Source organism: Pelodiscus sinensis, chromosome 2 (assembly GCF_052426305.1).
Source record: "Pelodiscus sinensis isolate ZL-2025 chromosome 2, ASM5242630v1, whole genome shotgun sequence".
Lineage (NCBI taxonomy): Eukaryota > Metazoa > Chordata > Testudines > Trionychidae > Pelodiscus > Pelodiscus sinensis.
In genome coordinates this window covers 15,237,427-15,262,001 of record NC_143053.1, presented here as the reverse complement: position 1 = coordinate 15,262,001, position 24,575 = coordinate 15,237,427, and the positions used below count along the sequence as shown (strand labels likewise).

The 24,575-nt window shown below is 46.0% G+C and overlaps 1 protein-coding gene and 1 long non-coding RNA gene across 6 annotated transcripts in view; one reads left to right on the top strand and one right to left on the bottom strand.

The window, feature by feature from the left end:
• The window catches only part of NDRG1 (N-myc downstream regulated 1), a 142,542-nt gene that overhangs the window by 48,049 nt on the left and 69,918 nt on the right, over window positions 1-24,575 (bottom strand). For 2 of the 4 annotated variants that reach the window (XM_075920093.2, XM_075920096.2), the window contains exon 1: window positions 15,270-15,408. The exons of the other annotated variants lie outside the window; for them this stretch is intronic. The gene's annotated coding sequence lies outside the window, so the exon portion shown is untranslated. Of the gene's footprint in view, window positions 1-15,269; window positions 15,409-24,575 lie in introns of those variants that run through there. 4 annotated transcript variants of the gene reach the window in all.
• The window catches only part of LOC112545873 (uncharacterized), a 39,173-nt gene continuing 29,108 nt past the window's right edge, over window positions 14,511-24,575 (top strand). The window contains exons 1-3 of one of the 2 annotated variants that reach the window (XR_012901205.2): window positions 14,511-15,016; window positions 15,927-16,037; window positions 23,216-23,311. This is a non-coding gene — a long non-coding RNA (uncharacterized LOC112545873). Of the gene's footprint in view, window positions 15,017-15,410; window positions 16,038-23,215; window positions 23,312-24,575 lie in introns of those variants that run through there. The other variant, XR_003089439.3, reaches the window with a different exon arrangement.

Sequence of the window (24,575 nt, the reverse complement as noted above, 5' to 3'; positions counted from 1 at the left end):
CTGTAAGTACTAGGGGTACTTTTTTAAAAATAAGGTTAAGAAACACTGGATTAGGGGATTGGGTCTGGGGGGGAAAAAACCAAAAAGCCAGCCTGGGTGTCCATGAAAAATTTTAAATTTGGGGGGGGTGGGGGGGAGGGAGAGAGGAGTCTTCAGGCATCTAAAGTTTGAGAAATGATGGTCTAGGTATTCTGAATCTCAAATCCTCTGCTCTGAAAGCCCAGACTGTTGTATGTGGAGTCATTGTGAAAAACAGCCAAAAAATGGCTTGTTTCCATTTACTATGTTGTAGTGAGCAATGTAGCAGTTTGTTCAAGTTCCCCATAATTTGTTCACTGAGCTGCCCCAAGTTAAAGGTACCAGCCCCTGTTAATCTACATAACTATTACTCTCACTTTGTCTAATCTCAGAACTCCTACCAGAACAGAACTTTGGAATCCAATGGAAGAATTCGTCTGCTGACCCAGCACTGTCTAGCCCAAAGGTTAGGAAAGCTTAGCTCTGCCCCTCAGAATATGGATTTTTCATGCTCCTAAAACACATAAGCAATGCTAATGTAAGTTCCCAGGGTAGGCCAGACCTCAGATGTTCTAAGCTTCAGCATGACAGTGACAGTCCTAAAAGATTTATATTGACTTGCATGGATGACAAATGAGGGACATGTGTTGAGGTACATGTATTTAAAGCTACAAGTGCTGTTTTGATAAGTGCCTGCAAGGAAGTTGTGATAGGAGATGTGTTCTTCTGTGAAGGTAGCAGCTGGACCAAGTAATTCCCCCTCCCTCATACAACCAATGAAATTACTAGCATAGACTATGGTTGTTGATATCTGAGGTAACTCAAACAACTATCTAGTTTCAGAAAGGTAGCGGTGCTCATCTATTTTAGCAAAAAACAATAAGGGGTCCTATGTGCTTTTGTGGGCTACAGCTCACTTTATCAGATCAATGAAGAGTAAGTTTCACTATGGCAGGGTGTATTATACATACATAGAAGGAAGTGTTACATTGCTTGTGGAAGATCCGTGCTACCGAGGCCAATTCAATAAGGCTGGATCTAGGAGTCTTGTCCTGGCATAGTATATGCATACCTTCCAGTAGCATGAAGTCAAAGTGCACAAAAAAACCCTTTGGAACTGAACAGCAACATACTGCAAAGCCTAGTGATTCAATCTGATAATCTCAATAAAACAAGCTTTCAAGTCATGTTTATAGGCATTTCCCTCACTTCAGTGATTCTGCAGACTTATCAGGCTTCAGAGTAACAGACAGTAACATTCCTCCTATTTTATTATAAAGATTTCATAAGAATTATGAATCAACCGTATCATCCAGTCTCTTTCCCTACAAATTTAGATTTAAAGAAACAGTCAGGATGTGAAAATGATAGAAACAAAGGAAAGGTTTATATCACTAGGGAGCGGTTTTTGTTAGAGAAGCAGACAGTTTAAGCATTCATGGTAGGGACGTAATAGTGTAGTTGATTAACTGATAAGCAAAAACTTATGGGTTACTGTTATAGACTACACGCATTCCCCTTTTCCCCTTGCCAGTAAATTTTTTAGCAGGCTGGCCAGCAGCCCAGCTCAGTCCTTGCTAGTGCTGGTCCAGGATCTACCCCCATTGAGACTCTGCATTTAAAGTGTTTTATGAGCCAGGTGGACAGGCAGCCCAGCTCAGTTCAGTCTGCAATGGGAGCAGGTTTTTAAACTGGCTCCCCTCACAGACCAGCTCCCACCTGGCACTCGGTGCTGCTGCCTCTGATACAGAGGCAGCTGCTCAGAGTGGCTGGGGGCTCCTCGGGAGAGGGCCAGCCTGCACTGGCTGCCAGCCCTAACACTGGAGACTACTGAATAGTCAACTAACCGATACAAATTCATGAGATTAATCAACACTGCAATTAACAGATGTTTATCATCTCTAATTCATGGCACTGATTTCTAGAGCAAACATCATAATGTTTAAATGGTGAATGCAACAGTGGAAATAGACTGTTCAAATGGACCGGTGGTTGTAAATAGGATTTGAAAGTAACGGTGTTAATCTCCAGCTGTACAGAGAAATACTATTAATTGACATGTGAAAATATTAAATAGAATTGTAACAACTGGAAGGGAAGTAACTCAAAACAAGAGAACACAGGAAGTGTTGTCTGCCAAACTAAAATCAGAACTGTAAAACTCACACATCCGGCTTTGTGCAAACATAGGTCTGCGGAAAATATCACTAAGACTCAGTCTTACATCAACAAACACATTGTACAGCTATACTGTGCAAAACAAAATCTGGCCTACAAGCCTGAGGACAGTTCAGAGATCATAATATTCTGTTGTGAGGAATGAAGAAAATATGCTTCATTCTGCACCATCCACTTGACCTAAAGTAAGTGTAGACTGATTACTTTTAGTTCAAAGTATAGGAGCTTCTTTTACTGGAGGCTAAAGAATATAAAATTGGTGAACATGATCACATCCATATGTATGTGATCACAAGTTCTCCTACTGTAACTCCCGATAAAACTGACTCTGGTACGTTCTCAGCAATGAGCACTATTTATGTTGTACTATATTCAGATTAAGGATGTTAAAGAGCAGTTCTTTGTCTAATCATGTCATCAATACAATTTGTATTGACTACATGATTAGTTAATAATGGCAGCTTTGAAGAGCCATAGTGAGGGTAGCTCCCAGAGCCACCTTGAGCAGTCCAGGCTCATGCCAGCTCCAGACCCATGTGGCTCTGCATATTAAACCTAGTAAGAACCCAGTAGCTCTTATTGTATTTCAAACACAGAGGCACAACAGTCCCTGATAAGGATATTAAATACCTCTTAAATTACTAGTTGAGTAGTCGATGGAATTTCCATCAACTACTTGATAGGCACTTCCATATTCCTTTTGTGAAATGTGCAAGAGCCCTTACAGGAGGAATGCAGAACACTGCATGCAGCCCAGGGCCAGGGGGAAGTTCTGGTGATTCCAGGCTCCACTAGGGCACTTAGCCTTTGAAATATACAAGAGCCACCAGCAGAGGTGGCCCATCCATATAGGGGAACTAGGCAGTCACCTAGGGTGCCAAGTTAAATGGGGCACCAAATGGTGGTGCAATATCATTGAGGGGTTGGAGGTGGGGGCACCAATTGCATGGTTTGCCTAGGGCGCCAGTTGCTGGCAGCTAGTCTAGGGCCACCCCTGGCCACCAGGGGCTCTTGTGCATTTCAAAGGGAAGCACTTGGGTGAAGCCTGAAGTCAGCAGGACTTCCCACAGGCTGGGGCTGCACAGGGCTTTGAAATGTACAAGGCGAGGAGCCAGGGATCATCTGGGGAGTCCCCAGCTGATGCCAGGTTCCCCGGAAATGCCGCATGGAGGCAAGGTCAGCTCTAGTTGGCGCTGCTGCTTTGAAACACCACCACAGCATTTCAAAGGGGCAGCACAGCACAGAGCCTGGGATCAGCTGTGCTGCCCCTCCCCTTTGAAACACCGCCACAGCATTTCAAAGTGGCAGCAGAGCCCTTACTGGACTCCGTGCAGCACTGCTGCTTTGAAATACTCCCTCTTCTCCCTCCCCCCTCCCCCGCTGCCTCTGATAGTCAACTCGACTATCCGATTAGCATTTGCTTATCAGATAGTCGACTAGTCCTTAACATCCTTAGTCCAGGACCAGCATGAGCCAGTACTGCTCAGTCCCGGGTCCAGCAACCCCTGTTCATAGCAGTCCAGGCTGGCTGTGGACAGGGGCCCCTCTGCCGACAGGGACTGCTGCTGTAGAAGCCTCAGTCTGTGGCAAGCCTCAGCCTGCTGTGGGCAGAGGCTTCTTCACAGTCGCCTCTCCTACCCTCCCCACAGCTGCTGCCTCTGATAGAGGCAGCCAGGGAAGAGGGAGCAGGTAGCACCACATGACAGTGCTGAGAGAAGCCATCTTTGAAACCGGTTTCTCCCCCCCCCCCCCCCACACCCCTACCTTGCTGTCTCTCATACAGATGCAGCAAAGTGGAGGGTGGGGGAGTTGAGTACTCCACTTGACTACTCGACTAAATGATAAGCATAAGCTCAACTACTTGCTTACATCCCTAATTCAGATGAAGAGTATCTAAAGTGATGCATATTCAGGAGCAGTTCTTAATTACTGCTATTACTTTAGCATTAAAATAAAAAGTTTATTTTATGAATGAAATTGTATTTTGGGTTGCCTGTAATATACAGACTGGACTCATTACAGAGGAGATCCATTCCAGTACCGTATCCACATCATTATGCAGCTGGCAAAGATTAAATTTGGGTGACAGTGTCTTTTAATCATGCACACAAATCCATGAAAAGTTTCAATTGCCAATTTGTATGCTTTGATTATCAAACTTATAAAAAACACTGCTTGAAAACAAGTTTGATTTAAGGACTTTACTTTGGATACTTTGACATGTGATGTTGACCATTTGTAATTGGATATTTATTACCCTTTAACTTTTTAGCATTCAATCTGATGCTGTGAAGTATTTGTGACAACCTTCCAACTAATTTCCTCCAACTCCCCCATGACTTCCAGTAACTGGAAATTTAAACGCACAGAAAGTCTTCACGGCTGAGGACATTGGGGAGATTCCCGAATCCACATCGTCCTTTCTGGGTGATGAATCTGAGAAACTGTCCCGGATTGAAGTGTCATTAGAGGAGGTTTTGGAACAAATAGAAAAACTTAATGTTAACAAATCTCCGAGACCGGATGGCATTCATCCAAGGGTTCTAAAAACTCAAATGGGAAATTGCTGAACGATTATCTGTGGTTTGTAACTTATCCTTTAAATCGGCTTCTGTACCTCATGACTGGAAGGTAGCCAACGAGACACCAATATTTAAAAAGGGCTCTAGAGGCGATCTGGCAATTACAGACCGGTAAGTCTAACTTCAGTACCGGGCAAATTAGTCAAAAACGTAGTAAAGAATAAAATTGTGAAGCATGTAGAAGAACATAATTTGTTGGACAAAAGTCAACATGGCTTCTGTAAAGGGAAATCCTATTTTACTAATCTATTAGAGTTCTTTGAAGGGGTTAACAAACATGCGGACAAGGGGGATCCAGTAGATATAGTATACTTGGATTTTCAGAAAGCCTTTGACAAAGTCCCTCACCAAAGGCTCTTGTGTAAATTACACAGCCATGGGATAAGAGGGAAGGTCCTTTCTTGGATTGAGAACTAGTTAAAAGACAGGAAACAAAGAGTAGGAATAAATGGTAAATTTTCAGATTGGAGAGGGGTAACTAGTGGTGTACCCCAAGGGTCAGTCCTGGGACCAATCCTTTTCAACTTATTCATAAGTGATCTGGAGAAAGGGGTAAGCAGTGAGGTAGTAAAGTTTGCAGATGATACAAAACTGTTTAGGATAGTCAAGACAGAAGCAGACTGTGAGGGACTCCAAGATGATCTCACCAAACTGAGTGATTGGGCAACAAAATGGCCAATGAAATTTAATGTGGGTAAGTGTAAAGTAATGCACATCGGGAAAAATAACCCCAACTATACGTACAGTATGATGGGGGCTAAATTAGCTACGACAAATCAGGAAAGAGATCTTGGAGTTATCGTGGACAGTTCTCTGAAAACTTCCACGCAATGTGCAGCGGCGGTCAAAAAGGCAAATAGGATGCTAGGAATTATTAGGAAAGGGACAGAAAATAAGACCCAGAATATCTTATTGCCCCCGTATAAAACTATGGTACGCCCACATCTTGAATACTGTGTACAGATGTGGTCTCCTCACCTCAAAAAAGATATTTTGGCCTTGGAAAGGGTTCTGAAAAGGGCAACTAAAATGATTAGGGGTTTGGAACGGGTCCCATATGAGGAGAGGTTAAAGCGACTGGGACTTTTCAGTTTAGAAAAGAGACTGAGGGGGAATATGATAGAGGTCTATAAAATCATGAGTGGTGTGGAGAGGGCCGATAAAGAAAAGCTATTTATTAGTTCCCTAAATAGAATAACTAGAGGACACCAAATGAAATTAATGGGGAGCAGGTTTAAAACTAATAAAATAAAGTTCTTCTTCACATAGCGTGTAGTCAACCTGTGGAACTCCTTACCAGAGGAGGCTGTGAAGGCTAGGACTATAATAGAGTTTAAAGAGAAGCTAGATAATTTCATGGAGGTTAGGTCCATAAAAGGCTATTAGCCAGGGGATAAAATGGTGTCCTTGGCCTCTATCTGTCAGAGGCTGGAGAAAGATGGCAGGAGACAAATCGCTTGATCATTGTCTTCGGTCCACCCTCTCTGGGGCACCTGGTGCTGGCCACTGTCGGCAGACAGGATACTGGGCTAGAAGGACCTTTGGTCTGACCCAGTACGGCCGTTCTTATGTAAATACTTAAAACCCATAGTTGTGGGCAACTGTTACAATTTAAAATAGATAAATCCTTACGAGTAATTGATGTTATTCATCATATTTAGAAGAAAAAAATTCTGCCATGCCTCTGCCAAGCAGAATTAGTGATGGAGATTACATCCAGCCAATTGTTCACTTCATCTTGAAGAAATACTGTAAAGGGAGAAGGGTAGAGTACAGAGGAAAACAGAGAGAATTCTTGAAAAGTTCAATATCAGTAGCACTGATAGTCTGATTTTTCAAGTGGCCTCACACAGATTTTAGTCATCTTAATTGCCACGTGAAGCCATATTAGAAGAGACTTACCTTCCATTGCAAGCCTTATATACAAAGTTTAAGACTGCTGCACGTTTCCAATAAAAAGTACACTTATTTGTGTTTTTAAAAAAAGACAACTCTGAAAAGCACATTGGTGTTTCACAATCATCTTCCAAATCTCTATGTCTATATTAGGGGTCAGCAACTTTTTAGAAGTGGCATGCCAAGATTTAAATTATTCATGGATCTGTGGGCGGGAGCGGGGGGGAGAATGGAGAAGGGACAAGCTGGGTATGGTGACCACATTTTCTGAACCAGTTGCAGCTAGGGAGAACAGATTAATTTAAATTCAACAGATTAAGTGTTTTAACTCTCACATGTTTATCAAACTTCATTTTAAATAAATAAAATATTATGTCCAACACAAAAAGTTTTAATGTTTTATTTATGACAGGGGTGGGAAACCTTTTTTGGGTCGTAGATCACCAACCCACAGAAAAATCAGTTGGGGACCAAAAGTGAGAAGCAAAAAAACCCTAATCTTCATTGATGTGGCCCCCAACTGAGACACCTCACTCCTCTGGCGCTCTAGCTTCACAGAGTATGGGGAAGGAAGAGGGAGGGCTGTGGTTCAGGGTTTCCCATAGGCCAGATTTACTTTTCTGGGGAGCAGGAGTTACTGGATTTTATGGACCCTCTTAGGCTCTGGTGTAGGGACAAAAAGGAGGGATTCAGTGTGTGAGGCAGGGCTGCCAGTGAGTGGGATAGGAACTGGGGTACAGAATCTGGGAGGGAGGTGGGGTGCAGAAGCAGGCTGGGAGTAGGGTGTCTCGCTAGGTGGAGGAAGCAGAAACAAGGAAGAGTGGAAGTAAGTGTCTCAGGCTGGGAGGAGGGTACAGGAGCAGGATGAGGGAAGGGTGTCTGGCCAGGAAGGAGATTGCAGGAACAAGGGAGGGTGTCAGAGCAAGCTGGGGGTGTGGGTTCTTGGCAGAGGGGAAAGAGGGAAATAAGGGTGTGGGGGTCTGGACATAGGGCAGAATGCTTACCTGGCTTCGCACTCCCTTGCGGCAACTGCCACGGGGTCCCAGGCCAGCCCTGAGGTGTCCCTGCTGTACGGTCCTGAGCCAGACCTGGAGGCATGCTGAGGAGCCCCAGCCCCAGTGCTGCCTCTTCCCACCACAGCCTAACCTGCTGCAGGAAAGAGGACAGGCTCTCCAGCAGCTGCATGGGGGAGGGGAGGGGCGGGGGCTAAGCTCCCACCCCACGTGCCATTGGAAAAAAAAAATCAGCTTGCGTGCCACTTATGGCACCCATGCTAAAGGTGGCCAGCCCCTCATCTATATTTTAGAGCATGTCTGTCTGTGCGCCTGTTTGTTCAAGAACTTCTCCCTAAACCATAAAAGCTAGGACCACCACATTTGGTACACAGCTTCCTCTTACCCTAACTTAAAATCAAGGTCAGGGTTTTGTTGTGCCTGCAAAATGGCAAGTGTCAGGAATGGCACTATTTCCCATCACATGGAAAGGTGGGGGCAGACAGAGCAGGAATAAGAAATGGAGGAGCACAGAGGGGAACAGAATAACACTAGGAGCAGCTGCACCATGAAGAGAGTGGCCAGCAGGGCTAGAGCTACACCATCTTGCCAGCCAGCATACTAGTAAGGAGCCCCTCCCCCCAAACCTGGAGTCTACTCCCTCCCCATGGAGAGAGATTACAGACCGTGTGAGGGGGGGGGCTCTGAAGAGGGAGACATCCCCCAGAGCCTGGCCCATTCCCAGCCAGCCTGCAGTGGGGGGGCTCTGGAGAAAAGGGATCGCCTCTGGAGCCTTGCCTCACCCCAGACAGCCTGCAGGCCGGGTGGGGGAGGGGAATGGAACGGAACAGGGGGAGCCCCCACTGGCAGAGGAGTGCTGCCTCCACCCCCTCAGAGGAGTCACCATCAGTGCAGAGCCACTCAGCACCACGGATAGCCCGGGTAAGCCTCATCACCACCTCTCAGCCCCCTGTCCTGAGCTCCCTACCAGTGCCAGTAGTTCTGTTTCTTCCACCTGCCTTGATTTCAGCACTCCCTCCTCCTGCCCTGAGTCCCCACCTCCCAATCCTCTTCCCTCAGTCACCTGCCCCCTGACCCTCCTCACCCTGGAACTCTTACTCCAGCCTTCATTTTCAAAAAATATAATCATTTACATAACATGCTTTTTTGGGGAAAATAAACGGAAAAAGAAATTCCTTCAGTTACATCTACAAATATGATTACTATTTATAAGGCAGCAATGAGAGTATTATTGTTCATGCAATTCCGATTGATGGTGCAAAAGTTTCCTAACATTTCATTGTGTGCTTTGGCAGAAATGAGTTATGTGGTTATTGATACTTGCATTCATGTTTAGTATTCTTTGGTTCAAACTTACTTTATTAAGCATTGGCAAGAATGTGCAAGTTAGATGTGAACTACAGAAAACTGAAGATAAATGGAAAGTAATGCATGTTGGAAAAAATAATCCTAACACCACATCTAAAATTATGGAAACTAATTTATCAATAATCACTAGAGAGATCTTGGAGTCATTTTGGACAGTTCTCTGTAAACATCCACTGAACATGCAGTGGCAGTTAAAGCAAACAGAATGGTAGGAATCATTAAAAAAGGGATAGAGAATAAGACTGAGAATATCTTACTGCCTCAATATAAATCGATGGTATGCTCACATCTTGAACACTGCGTACAGATGTGGTCACCTCATCTCAAAAAAAAATACATTGGCATTAGAGAAGATTCAGAAAAGGTCAACAAAAATAATTAGGGACTAGGAAGGGGTGTCATCCATTTTTATGAAGAGATCTGAAGAGTCCCTGTCTTTTTAATCTTAGAAAAGAGGAGACCACATGATAGAATTCTATAAAATCCATGGTCAGTATGGAGAAAGTTAACAAGGAAAAGTTATTTACTTGTTGCAATAACCAGGGCTTGACGAACCGTGGCGAAAGCGCTCACTAGCCCCGCACTGCGCATGCGCAAGAGCCAAATTGCGCATATGCACAAGAGCCAAATTGCGCATATGCACACCGCCGGTAAATGGGGCACCAGACTGAAATCTACTCGCCACAGGCAAGTAGATTCAATAGCTTGTCGAGCCCTGCCAATAACATAAGAACTATGGGGTCACCAAAAGGAAGTTTTTCTTCATGCAGCGCACGGTCAAACCCAAGGAACTTCTTGCCAGAGGATGAAAGACCATGATTTTAACAGAGTTCAAAAGACAACTAGATAAATTTATGGCTGTTCGGTCCATCAATATTTATTAGCCAGAATGTGTAGGAATGGTGTCCCAGCCTCTGTCAGGAGCTGGAAAAGGATGACAGGAGAAGGATCACCCATTACCTGTTTCTGTTCACTTCTGACAGTGGCCAATGCCAGATGCCCCAGAGGAAGACAGGATACTGGGCTAGATGGGCCTTTGCTCTGACCCAGTATAGCCAGTTTATTTATGTTCTTATAACCACAATGATTTCTGTTATTCTCTTTTTAAAATAAAGAGCATTTAGTCATTCACCATTTCAATGATTAATGCATGCAATTACAGCTAGATGTGACCTCAATGCTATTACAATAGTATTTAAGCACTCTGCAATTTCTATTTTGTTAAAGCAGAAAAAACTACAGATTTACTCATTGGTACTGCAGGCTGGCAAGGTCTGAATTACAGTAATTCCATCTATTTTTTTCCATAGAACTGAAACTCTTCTATACTCGAGAACATGTATCGAGCTGAGAGCAAATATGTAACTTTCCAGAAAGGTCCCCATGATACACAAGTACGTGGTTGGTAAATCCTAAATGTAATTTGTGTTAGCTAGGAACAGAATCCAGGTGATTTGATTCCCAATCCAGTAATTTATCCAATAGACCATAGTCTTTAAAAACTCTCTCAATACCCCACTGTGAGACCATAAGTTAAATTTTTAGCAAGTGTCAGGAAAAAAAAAATCAAAACATTTTGTTTTGAGTTGATCAAGATCAAAACACTTATTTCTATCAAAATCAACATTGCCTTTAATCTGTCAGCTGATGAAGTGTCTTATGGGAGTTATAGTTTGAATGCCTCAACTCTGTGGTCACCAACCCGTCAATCACAAGAAGCCCCATTATCTACCTCCAGCGACAATGGAGGTAGTGCTGGCTTCCTGCAGGGTGGACGGAAGTCCGGCAGCTACGCGCCACTTCCGGGGGTTCCAGAAGTACGCTAGCTGCTCCCCTCCCCCAGGTCTGTGGTATGCTGGGAACTTGCAGGGCAGGGAGGGGGAGTCCCTGGAAGAGGCACATGCTGGGGCTTTCCCTCCTCTGCAGGGGCAGGGGGGTCATCGTCCCTGGAGGAGTCCTCACAGGAGGCGGATGTGGGGAACTCTTTGCCCCCAGCAACACCCTGTCCCCACTGGCACCCTGTCCCCTCCTGCAAAACCCTGTCCCCTGCCCCCCCCCCCAGCACCCTGTCTCCTCTCCCCTGTCCCCCACTGGCATCCTGTCCCCAACCCCCCCCACTGGCACCCTTCCCCAGTACCATGTCCCCTGCTCCCACCAGCACAGTTGGTGCCTCATTAGTGAGGCTTAGGGGGGTTTTGGAGAAGTTATTGCATCTCACTCATGTGACCCCAACTGACTTTTCTGTGGGTCAGTGATCCCTGATTCAAAACAGGTACCCTGCCCTTCTCATAAATAAAGACAATGCAGAAACTTTTTGTGATTGACATAGTATTTTATTTAAAAATGAAGCATGGCTAACAAGGGCCAAGCCCCCATCTGGCTGCAGCATCATAACACTCCTGCACCCACCCACCCTAGATCTGAGCCTATCATATACTGGAACTCCCTGCCCTGAGCCCCTGACATACCCCAACCCAAATTCCTGCACCCTCACATCCATACACCTGTGGCTTACTTAGTATCCCAACCCTCCATCTGACCCCAACACTCTCCAGCCTGGTGCCTCCTCCCGGATCCAGTGTCCCCTTCTCCACCTTCTCCTGCATCCAAATGTCCTCCCAGAGCTTACACTACTCACCCTTTCCCACACCCAAATCGCTCATTCCCACCCCAGAGCCCACATATCCTGTCTCAAGCCAGTGAGGGTACAGCTAGACTGTAGAGTTTTTCCAGGATTCCAGAGATATCCTGGAAAACCTCTTCTGTGTCCAGGGATGCGTTTGTTCTTCCACTTTTTTTAATGGAAGAGCAAACATGCTCTCTTGGTAACCCCTGTATTCCTCATGGAACGAGGAATAAGGGGGCTTCCAAAGGGGTGTTTCTGACATTTGGTCCTGTCTAGATAGACCAGAAGTTAGAAAAACCTCTTCCTACAGAAGAATCGGGAAAAAAAGCAGTGTAGCGTGTATAAGGGCTGGGGATAGCAAGTGATGGAGGAGGAGGAGGAGGAGGAGGAGGAGGAGGAGAACAGAGAGGGCAGGGCTTCAAGGAAGGAGTGGGGTCTTGGGGGAAGGATGGGGCAGTAGATCTTGGGTTGTTCTGACATTTAAAAAGTGATCTTGGGTGTAAAAATGTTGGAGACCACAGCCTTAACTCATTCTTTTCAATGGGCCTGACTCCCCAACAGACTACATCTTCCATGATGCACTATGGTATACCATCCCAATGCCACAGGGTCTCATAGATTTAGTCCACCTGAGTCGTCCAGCCCATGAAAAGGAAACAAGGTCTGAGATACCATGGCAGCTCAGGTGGACACTGGTTAAGTAACATCACTGACCCAAAGGGGTTTGATTTTCTTCAACAAAAAACAAAACATTTTAGTTCTATGCAGAGAAAATTGATAAGATGTTTGGTCTCAAACGGGGATGAAAACAAATGTTTAATGGAAAGTCTGATTTTCATTCAATTCTATTAATAAGCTTAAGAAATAAAACTCCACTTAAGTTAACTAGTCCCAATGCTTCATTTAGGCCAGGTATTTCCTGTTGCTCAAGAATTCTGCTCTGTACAGTACTGAATATTTCAAATGGATAGCTAAATCTAACTCCAAAGAATCTTTCTGCGTTAGTTCTGATATACATCTTGCATTTTATTTTTAAAACCCACACACTGTCCAATACAGTATATTCAGCTCTTTTAAATCATCATAGCTGTGCTCAACATAAATTTTGCCGAGTCTAATCACTACGCTGTATATTCATTTCCTTGCCACGTGACAGATTTCACATCTCTGCTCACGTGCTCTCATTTTAGAAACTCAGGATCCAAATTTTCAAAGTTGAACATCAACAGTTTCAAGTGAATACATCACCTTAGTTCAAAAACACTCCACACTGTGACACGACTTCATAGTATTCATGCAAGTTGTACTCTGTTTTTGTGTTGAAGTGCTTTACAAATGACTAGCTCATACTAGTATTTCCTCCTCCTCCTCCTCCTCCTCCTCCAAACAGACTAATGCACAAACTTGCATGGAAAAAAAAATCCCTCATTCTCTTCCTTCAATTTACTTCCCAGTTTTACCATTTAATCTGTGATTCTTGCAAAACAGTAAAGTATCTGGAGCGTGAAAACAGATAGCACTATGTGTTTATCATACGTAGTAAATGCATTGCAAGCCAAACTATATCTAAAATCCTTGTTATAACAATCAGTACAAATAAAGCAATGTAAAACCTGTTGTTGCCCGCACCAAATTTAAATGTCACCATTTCTATTGCATTTATTTGAATTTTTGCTACCACTATTAAAAATTGCATCTGAGAATTAAGTTTAATTGTTTCCCCTGTATGGGCAAGTTCCTCTTTGTAAGCCTTGTGCAAAAGGCAGAAAAACTGGATGTCACATATAGGAAACCATGACCTTATAACAACATTTGGCAGGGAAACCATTTACATGCCTTTTACAGTTTTCTAGATTTCAAATTGACAGATTACAAACTGGCCATATCCCTTTAAATTACTTATTCTGGTCCTCCAAGGTCTATTTTTAGATAGATACTCTCACACTTTTCATGAGACATTTACAAATGTTTACTGCCATTTTATTTACTAAAATCCTAAAGGGGAAAAATAGGGAGCATTTCTTCTGGGCTGTATACATCAATGTAAGATGCAGGGGGGCCTGAGTTTGCAAGCATTTCAAAGGAAGGCAGCAACACGGATTGAAAAATATCCTTAACCATACACTTAACCCAATTTCAAGTTCAAAGCAAGATGCTTTGAACATGAATAGTACCTGGGAAGTATTGAGTATTCTTAAACTACAACTATAAATACACAGTACCATACAAAAGAGTAATCTATGAAAAGTTACTTGTTGCAATCAAGGCTACAGTTCTAGAAAATGTGGTAGATATGACTGAGATACTCTAAAAACTAACTTATGTAATGTCTTCCACACAAAAAAACCAAGCAGCTTTTCCGTTCCAAATCCTTCCTAAGTGCAAAGAGGCTGAATCATAGCATCAACATCTAACAAGATTCCAGCTGTTTCCACTGTTTTCAGAGGGGCAGGGAGGAATTGGGATTTTTGCTATGGAAACATGAACTGCCAGTACTTTGTATGTCTCCCATAAGCCACAAGTCTCCAGTGAGATTTAACTCTAGGATTCTAGCCAACTTAGTCCAGCCAGTAAATCTGTTCAAGATAACACATCAGTAACTGGCCAAACTGAAGAAGTCCATAGGTACTAGGATTTACCCCCATTCTTCAGGTTCCAGCTAGTGGACACCATGGCTCTCAACTCCAATCAACATGCTGAGGAGTCTAATTCGTGCCACGCCTTCCCTTCCTCTCCCACCCCTTCTAGCCAATGGAATTCCGTGCCATTCCCTCCTTCCTGCCCCGGGGCAGCCCTCTGCCCCTCATACCCACCCACCGCCAGCAGGCATCCTACCAAGCGGGAACCCTGCAGCAGAGCGGGGCAGGCGCGCCTGTCCCCCATGCAGGGCTCCCGGGACGCAGGCGGAGGCGCGCAGCGGAGCCAGCGGCTCAGTCCGAGCAGTCAGTGTTAAGGAGCCCGCTCCTTCCGGCCTCTCGCAGCTCCCGCCACGCGGCCCTATGGGACTGGGTGGATACTTCATCCCCCCTCCCACCCCCCCTACTAACACACACGGTGCCCCCTTCCCTGCCCGCGGCTGGAGGTGGGGGGGACCTGAATGCCCGACGGAGTCGCCTTCCCAGCCCGCGGACGGGGAACAAACATGGGGGGGTAAGAAATATGGCCAGTAACGGCTTAGAACCAGCTCCCCTGCAGGGCGGGACGCAATGCTGGGGCCACTAACGGCCGGAGGAGCCCCCCTTCCCTGCCCCGGCCGGGGGGAGTATGGTCGAGTCAGTAACGGCCGCGGAGGACCCTCCCCCCTTCCTACTCCCTGCGGGGAGGGAGACGCAACGGTCAGGCCACTAACGGCTGTTTACCCCCCCCCTTTCCTATCCCTGCCCCGGTGGGGGGGCGGTCGGACCAGTAACGGCCGTTTACCCACCGCCCTTGCCTATCCCTGCCCCGGTGGGGGGATGGTCGGGCCAGTAACGGCCGGGGTCCCCCCCTTCCCTACCCCTCTGGAGGTGAGGGGGGCAGGCACGGCCGAGCGGCCCCCTGCCTTGCTCGCGGGGTTCCCCGAGCAGAAGCCGGGCGAGCGCCGCTCACCTCGCCAAGGAACCGCGCGCCGCTCCTGCCGCCTTTGCTCCAGCCAAGCCTGTGGGAACCCCGAGCCGCCGCCTCGCGGCGCCTTTTATACCGCGTCGGCCCCGCCCCGCTGCCGCCCCTCAGGGCTCCCCGCCCGCTCCGGCGCTACCTGCGGCCGCCTGTTGCGCTGGGCTCCGCCTGGGTGCGCGCGGGCCGCCAGCGACCCGCCCCGGCCCGCGCTGTGGGGGTGGAGCGGTGGAAGCGACACAGGTGCGTGACCAGCCCTGGCTACCCGGCTGGCGCCCCCGCTGACCCTGCCCTCAGGCCGGTCACAAAGCCTCCCCTTGGCTACCAGCCCACACGCAGACCCCCAGGCCAGGCTCCGCAGTCACCAGCCCGCGGGAGCCTCGCCCAGCCCCCTCGGCGGGCCTGGACCATGTGGCCAACGGGAGACGCTTCCCGTCGGCATAGGGAGCGTCTTCGCTGAGGGCTTGACTGTACCTAGCTGTGCTGCTGTGGCACGTACTGCTGCAGCCAGAGCCCTGGGCCATTTAAATCGCTGCCAGAGCCTTGTGCAGCACTGAGGGCTGGCTGGGGGAGGCACAGCACAGTCCAGGTGCTGTTGGGGGTTCGCTGCCCTTAACCCTGCCTCTTCCATCCAAATCCCTGCCCTTCCAGGGGCCCAGAGCCAAGCCACCCCCAATTTGTCTAGGGCCCTGCAACATCTGTCACCAACTATGCCTAGGGGAGAGCTTGTGCCAGCATAGCGAATGCACCTCGCACTCACAGGTAATGACCCCTGGACTTAGTGTTCCCATTGACATAAGCCCTCCCATTGACATAGTGCTGTCTATGCTGGGGGTCAGACTGGTGAATTTTCCACATCGGTAAGTGATGTAAATAAACCATAAATTTGAAGTGTAGATCAGAGCTAAGCCTACAGCTGCCAGCTGTGCCACTGTTGTGCTATGAATGTAGACAAGCCCTAATTGTTGAATGTTGTGATGACTAGGTCCCCTTTGTGACTCCAGCTCCTGGTTATTGTAGGCCCAACCTGCACTGTTTGGACCCTGACTTCCCCATCATTCAGTGGTAATCAGATTCAGTGTTCTGGTTTGGGCACAGAATGCAAAGTTCCTCAATGTTTGCAGCTGGGGAGGGAGCCAGCCCTTAGCAGTGCCCGGACCATGGTGTACTCCCCACCCCAGGGCCAAATGGAGTGTGAGGAACTGCACTCCAGCAGCGATTCAAAGGAGTCTGGGGCTCTAGTCATCATTGCTGCTACTGTGGCAGCAGTGGCAGCCAGAGCCTCAAACCCATTTGAATCGCCATGCCCCAGGGCAACTGCCCCCTTTGCCTTCCCCTGTTGGCAGGCCTCGACACTGACCCTCAACATAACTCCCATCACTCCAGCCCTATCACTCTAATCCAGGGCCCAGTGAGGAGAGGAAACCCTTTGGGAGAGGGACTGGAGAGCAAGCTGACCGGATAGTCACCCCACAGCAGTGGACTCTCTCTCATGGGAGAGGAAAAATAGGGCCATGCCTGAATGATGCTATGGTCCCCATATTCCAGCTTGCAATGCCCAGATGGCCATGCATTCAGATTCTGTGGGTGCAGTTGAACTCATGACCCCACACTAAAGCTGCCCCATGCATAATTAATCTGAAAGCATTTGGAAATGGCATTCCACAAAAATAAATATAAGTTCTAAACAGGGTTTTTGCTCATTTGTAAAATGCAGCAATTTGGGGTTGATTATTTAATAATAAAAAGCAATTAATAATAAAATATTAATAATAAAAATACATATATAACTTTTATATAGCACTTTTCATCAGTAGGTCACAAAGAGATTTACAAAGGAGATCAATATTATTATTCCTATGTTACATATTGGGAAACTGAGGCACAAATAAGAAATTACTTCCCCAGGGTCATCCAGTAAACCATAGTGATTTAACAGTGCATAGTGATAGCATATTTCAGGTTAGGACAGGAAGTGAAGCTTCCTGGCAAATAGACCAATATAATAGAATTTGTTCATGACATACAGATTTAGTTGATTATATTTAAACTTTTAAAAATCACGATATTTATATACTTACTAATATTGGATCAATGAACAATCTTTAATATATTTATCTTCACAACATCCCTGTGAGGTAGAGAAGTACTGTTATCCCCATTTTACAGATGGAGAACTGAGGTACAGATAGTAAGGCTATGTCTACACTTAAACTGAACAAAAGCACAGCTACAGTTATGCATTTGTAGCACGTTAGTGCAGAATGAATGGTCCAAATAGGAGAGGCAGACCCCAAAGAGAATGGGTAGATGATATAGTAGATTGGTGCTGAGCTAGTTTATAGAAACTAAGCCACTCCGCACTGGACAGGGAAAGATGGAAGGAAATAGTGAGGGAGGCATGGGCGTTGAGCCCATGGTTGTTGATGATGATCAGGGCTCGACAATGCAAAATGTGTAGATTACAACCCAGAAGAGCCAGGTTCAGGCGAGCCCTGATGATGATTATGAGTGCAGACACTCACTTCAAGGATGGAAAGGATTCTCCCACCACTGTAGTTAAACCTCCTACTTGTGAGATGGTGGTTAGGTTGACAAAATAATTCTTCCATCAACAAAGGTCTGTCTATATTAGGGCACGTCTACCCAGCAGGGTTAAAGCTTAAATAAGCTACGCAACCTTAGCTACGTCAATTGCGTAGCTTAAGTCAAAATGGCTTATTTTGGCTTTTGGTACTGTCTACACAGCAAGAAATCTGAGGGAGAACATTATTCCTCTGACTTCCCATACTCCACCTAAAATGAGGGTTACAGGAGTTGGAGTAAGAAGTCCTCCAGCTCGATATTATTTTGGCCTGGGGTCGGGGCACATGCCAGTGCCGGCCCCGGGCGCGCGAGCGGCCCCGCCCTCGGACGCACAGCGCGTGAGCGGCCTCACCCCCAGACGCCCGGCAGCCCCAAAACGTTGGGGACCACTGCATTAGATCATCAGTGTTCTTGCGCAAATTCAAAGTGGACAGTGTAGAGAGCTGGCAAGTTGTTCCTCAAAAGCAGCCACTTTTGCGGAAAAACTTGTCAGTCTAGACGCAGCCTTAGAGTTTAAATCAACATAAGTAGGTCTCTGACGGCATGTCTACACTAGGAAATTATTTCAAAATAATAATGTCCAAAATGACTAGTTAGAAATAGCATGTCCACACTACAGGGAAGCCTCAAAATTAGTCCAAGGCAGACTCCCTTAATGTGGACATATTACCTTGACCTACAGTCCCAGGAAGCACTGCAGAGTAATTACTTTGAATGACTCTGGGGAGTAGTTATTTCAAAATAACAGCAGTGGAATATCTATACTATTGCTGTTTCAAAATAAATATTTCAAAATAAGTGTTGTTCCTCATGGAAAGCAAGAGTTATTATTTCCAAATAACTAGATCCTTATTTTGAAATAACAGCCTTGGTAGTGTGGATGCTCCATTTGGGATGTGGATTTTTCACACCCCAGAGAGATACAGCATTGCTGCTATACATTTCCAGTACAGATCAGCCCTAAGGGTGCATCTTCAGTGCACCCTAATCTTGAAATAAGCTATGTAATTTGTGCTAATTGTGTAGCTTATTTCGAGGTAATTTCAAAATAGCTTATTTCAAAATTGCTGTCTATACAGCACCAAATTTCGAAATAACTCACTATTCCAAAATGCCACTTAACCCTCATGGTACGAGGGTTACCGGGACGTCGGAATAAGCCATCTGTTATTTTGAAATCTATTTTGAAATAATAGGCTGTTTCAATAGATGCAGAATACCTATTTTGGGATACTTCCGGTATCCCGAAATAGCTCCACAGCAGGGGCGGACATAGGGCAGGGCGAACGGGGCATGCGCCGTGGTAAAGGGGGGGCCCCGCGGAATTATGCTGCCCGGGGCCCCGCAAAATGGTCATCTGCCTCTGCTCCACAGCCTAAGTGACCTGGCCAAGGCAGGAAGTCTGTGGCAGAGCAGAAAATGGTCTTTAATCTCCTAAATTCTAGGTTAGTGCTCTAGGGTCAGGGCCATCCTTCCTGGCAACAGAGTCTGGCATGAGCAATGATTTTAGGATCAAGTCCCAAGAAATAACCAAACAATAGCGAAACAGTGGAATAGTTGAAAGTAGAAACCTGGGGTCATGCTTCTCAGTCACCACACTTTGTGTAGTACAGGCAGTCCCTGGGTTACGTACAAGATAGGGACTATAGGTTTGTTCTTAAGTTGAATTTGTATGTAAGTCAGAACTGGCTCCAGATTCAGCTGCTGCTGAAACTGATCAGCGGCTGACTACAGGAAGCCCTAGGCAGAGTTGCTCTACCCCCGGCTTCCTGGAATCAGCCGCTGATCAGTTTCAACAGCGGCTGAATCTGGACTCCTGGGACAGAACAGCTGGGGCACTGCCGGGTAGGTCCCCACAGGACCAACCCGGCAGCACCCCAGCTGCTCTACCCCAGGCGTCCCGCAACAAAAGCCTGGTCTGCTGGGTGGGGGGCGCACTAGCTGCGCCCCCTCCCTCCCAGCAGACCAGGGAGACCCGAGCAAAGCTGCGGAGGCGCAGAGGTCCCGCCGTCTCTGCGGCTTTGCTCCTGTCTTCCTGCTGTGCTGGGGGAGTCCCCCCCAGCACAGCAGGGAGACCCGAGCAAAGCCGCACAGGCGGCGGGACCCCGCTGCCCATGCGGCTTTGCTTCTTTGCCCCGGAGCAAAGCCGCACAGGCGGCGGGGTCCCCCGCCTCTGCGGCTTTGCTCCTGTCTCCCTGCTGTGCACAGGGAGTCCCCCGCAGCACACCAGGGAGACCCGGAGCAGCTTTTCTCGCCTCGGAGGACGCGGTGGCGGGACCGCTGCACTCTGGGCGGTCCCGCCGCCCGCGAGCTCCGGGGCGAGAAAAGCCCTGTTCGTAAGTGCGGATCCGACATAAATCGGATCCGCGTAAGTCGGGGACTGCCTGTACCAACAACATTTTTAGCACAGTTCACTAAATGGATACAGGTGATATGCTGAGAAAATTTACAAAAGAGTCCATAGCTCAGTAGTTTTAGGAAATGTTGAAAAATCAATATGTGTAATAGTGAAATCTCATTGTAGAAAGGCAAGAGTGTCATATACATGTGCCACTTTAAAATAAAGCAAAACCAGTATGATATATTGTGAATTTCAAAATATCACACCTGCATTCCAGCACATATAATCTGCTTGTGCTCCCATTGAAGTCAATAGCAAAACTCCAATTTATTTCAATAGGAACAAGACTGAGCTATAACACCTTTGTAGGTAGGTTCAGGCAGAGTAGCAGAGACTGCAAAATACTACAAACCACAGAACCAGCTTCTGCCAGCTTCCCTGCCCCCCTTAGGGAGTTGTTTCTGCTAGTAACAGCCTGCGCTTTGTTGAGTAAAGATTGCCAAAATATCACATTTGTGAATGTTAGGTTTATGATGTACACAAGTCCACAATAGAGTAGGTTTGAATTGTTAAAGGCTTGAGTTACTTTGAAGAAAACTCCGTTTCTTTGGTGTGCTGTGAAACATGCTGTTTACTATTTCAAAGAGGAGCCCTGATTTTAATATGTCTGTTCTGCATCCTGCACTAGCTAGAACTATAAAATAATATCTAAGGCTGTGTCTACACTGGTGTGTTCTTGTGCAAAAATGGCCACTCTTGTGCAAAAACATGCCACCTGTCTACACTGGCCATGCATTCTTGCGCAAGAAAACTGACGCTGTACTGTAGAAAATCAGGGCTTCTTGCATGAGAACTCTGACGCTTCCCTCTCAGGAAGAAGCCTTCTTGCGCAAGAGCTCTTCCAGAAGAGGCCAGTGTAGACAGGCAACATGAATTTCTTGCGCAAGAAGCCCCTATGGTTAAAATGGCTGTTAGAAAAAAAACTGCTCCCCCGGTAATAATGTTTGGCTATAGTGGGCTGCAGAACTCCTTGGGAGAAACCGGCTGAACCCTTCCTGCATACCATTGCCTTTAGAAAAAGGGAAGGTGTGAAAAGGGGAAAATAGCCTCAGACTCTCCCACCCATCACCTTGGCTTGAGATCTGCGGGGCTTACCTGGTCACATGAACCCTGCACAGTTTCGGCCCAACCCCTGGGACACAGACCCCTACTTGGTGACCGTTGGGCCATATATGGTAATATGCAAGCGCGGGAAAGCCATGTGCAGATTTGAGGATAAATACCCATTGCATAGTTTGCTCAAGGAGGTCTTTGCAACACACGTACCACCATGCATGTGCCTTCCCGTATACTCCAAAGCGCTGCCGGCCTGATCAACCGACCAGCCACCTCCCCCGACTCTCGGGTGTAATCAAGGCCTTCGCAACCAAACCGATATCTTTGAAATGTTCCATGTGCTGTGTAAGTTGGTATGTGTGATTTGATTTTCTTCGTTGTATAAGCTTAATGTTGTATTTGTTTTGGGTAGTACATAGAGTTTGTAGTTATCACTGTTATTTAATTAGTGTAGCTGGATATTTTTAGAATAGAGACTATTCCCCTTGCCATTCCCATCCTTATATCTCTGACACATTTAACTAGGAATCGTAAAATATAATATATACTGTAAATTCATTATTAACACTGTCTATTAAAAATCTTAAGAGTAAATACTATAAATTCATCACTGTTATAAATAAATATCTTTTATTTACTAAAACCGTCCACCTGGTTCTGTCTTTCCCCCCTTGGGTAAGCATCATCGGACCTGTGGTTCTTGCATGGCCACCAGAGCTTTCTTGCGCAAGAGAGCATCTACAGTGCCATGGATGCTCTTGCGCAAAAGCACATCTCTTGCGCAAAAGCATATGCCAGTGTAGACACACTCTTGTGGAAGACGTTTTGTACAAGAACTCTTCCGCAAAAGAGTTCTTGTGCAAGAAGCTGCCAGTTTAGACGTAACCTTATAACAGAATGGTAAAGTGTCCTCATGTTGCATAGTTGTCTGAACAGCAGACCAAGAACCAAGAACTTCTGAGCTCTAAACTGAGCTTTGATACTGACTCCCTTAAATTGTCTACATCAGTTCTCAGATCTGTAAAATAAGGCTAATAACGCAAGCTATGATGTACACTCTTTGTTCATGTACTATTCACAACTACTGAATGTCATGTGATAGGGTGGATCTAAAGTTATGTGGGCGTGTAGAATACAGATACTGCATGCCCAGCTAACACAGGTTTAAGCAGGTGTGTCAAGAGTAAGGAACTACTTAGACAAGTATAGGAGAGCCATGTCAGAACCTTAGGGTATATTTCCTATCTACAAGTTTCTGTACACCTAAGTAGTGCTTCCCACATCCATACCGTTATATTTGGCAGTGCAGTGTCATGCTTTCAGAGTCCTGCTGAAGAGGAAGGCTCCATTGGGTTGAGGCAAGAGAAGAGGAAAGCAGTGGGGAAAGAGTGCAGTTTAGCTCCCCTCTACTGAAGCCTTTCCTCTCTGTTTTCCACCTGTCAGATCTTTTCACTGTGGTGCAGCTACACATATCCTGTCACCATGAATGTAAACAAGGCCATAGTCTTCATGCTGCTACCAGCTCTCCAGTACCTTAGATAGAATGTGGGTTTGCTTGTAAAAACACTAGAATTATATCTCCACTTCCACTGAACTGTTCCAGGTAACCATCTTGTACACATAAAGACAATTATTAAGGCTAGGTGGATGAAGGTTCATTACAATACTTATCTTTGGTATAAAGCTGTTGTAAAGATTAATTAGTTACTGTTTGTAAAAAGTACTTCTAATGATGCTATTATCTGATGCAAAGGTCATATCCTCATCACATCATTTGCCCCCACCCCCACTAGCCAAAAACAACAAAGCTGACATTAAAATATGGACATGCTTGCTTAGTTCATGATTCCATGGTCTTTTCCATTGTACATAGTAATTCCACCATCTTTGTACTCAGTGTATAGTTTGAGACCCGGAAGCTGATGAAGCCACCAGAATCCATTCACTTATGGAACTTGAGCCTATGTTGAACCCAAACCTTCAAAAATAAGAGGTGAGCCAATGCACTGCCCACTGTATCTTGCTACATTTGTTATGATGATGCCAGAACATTTGTATAGTAGGGATGTCATAGTATAACCGTTTAAACAGTTAATTAATGAACATGAGCTTATCGGTTACCGTAACGGTTAAATGCTGGCTCCTGGCCCTACTCACTGGGAGCTGGCTGCCATTCTGCACTGCTGGCTCTGTATCAGAGTCTGCAAGGTAGGGTGGCAGTCAGAACCTTGGGAGTGGGGCCAGGAGTCAGGAGTGAAGCCAGAAGTCAGGGGCAGGGCCAGGAACTGATACAGAGGCAGCAGCCAGTTCCCTGGGAGCAGGGCAGCAGGTGGGAGCTGTTTTGTGCTGGCAGCCATCTTAAAAGGAGGAGCTTTGTACCGCAGAGTCCACTGTACAGACTGTTCCAGTGGGGCAAGCAGCTGGGAGCTGGCTTTATTCTGCAGAGCCCACAGCATGTATAACCGCTAAGATTTTCAGTAGTTACACAGTTACCTAATTAACCCCTTTTTAACATCCTTACTAGATAACTCATCAGTTTTTTTAAACAATGAAATACAAAGAAGAACACTGGAAGGAAAAGGAAGGTAGGACTATTTTCCCAAGGGATTAGTCCTTCATACTGTACGTCTACACTACAACACGATTTCAAAATAACTAGCACTATTCCGAAATAACTTAGTCCACGTCTACATAGCAGGCAGTTATTTCAAAATAGTGTCAAGATACTATCAAACTGGAGAACTTCTTACTTCGACTCCTGTAACCCTCATTGTACAAGGAATAAGGGAAGTCGAAGGAAAAGTGCTCTATTTCAAAATAAGTCTTGTGTAGCTCAATTTGCATAGCTTATTTTGAGTTAATCCCTGCACCCATAGAGATGAATCCCTCATAGAGATGAGCCTGAAACTAAACCTCAGAAACACCCACATTTGGGGGAAATCTGACTTTGTGGCTCAGCCCATCTTTATGCAGAACTTGAGTTCTTTAGCCTGTTGTGTTTGAGTGGTTTCTGGAGAAGGATCCTGCAGATTGTAGAGATTAAAAAGTCTCAGAGGAGTGGCCATGTTAGTCTATAACTGAAAAATCTGAAAAAACAATGAATGGTCCTGCAGCACCTTAGAGACTAACAAAAAATGTAGATAGTAGCATGAGTTTTCGTGGGCACATCCCAATTCTTCAGATGGACCTTTTTTTTTTGTAGAAATTCAGTGGAAGAAACGGCAGGTCAGACGAGAACTGGGCAAGGCTTTGGCTAT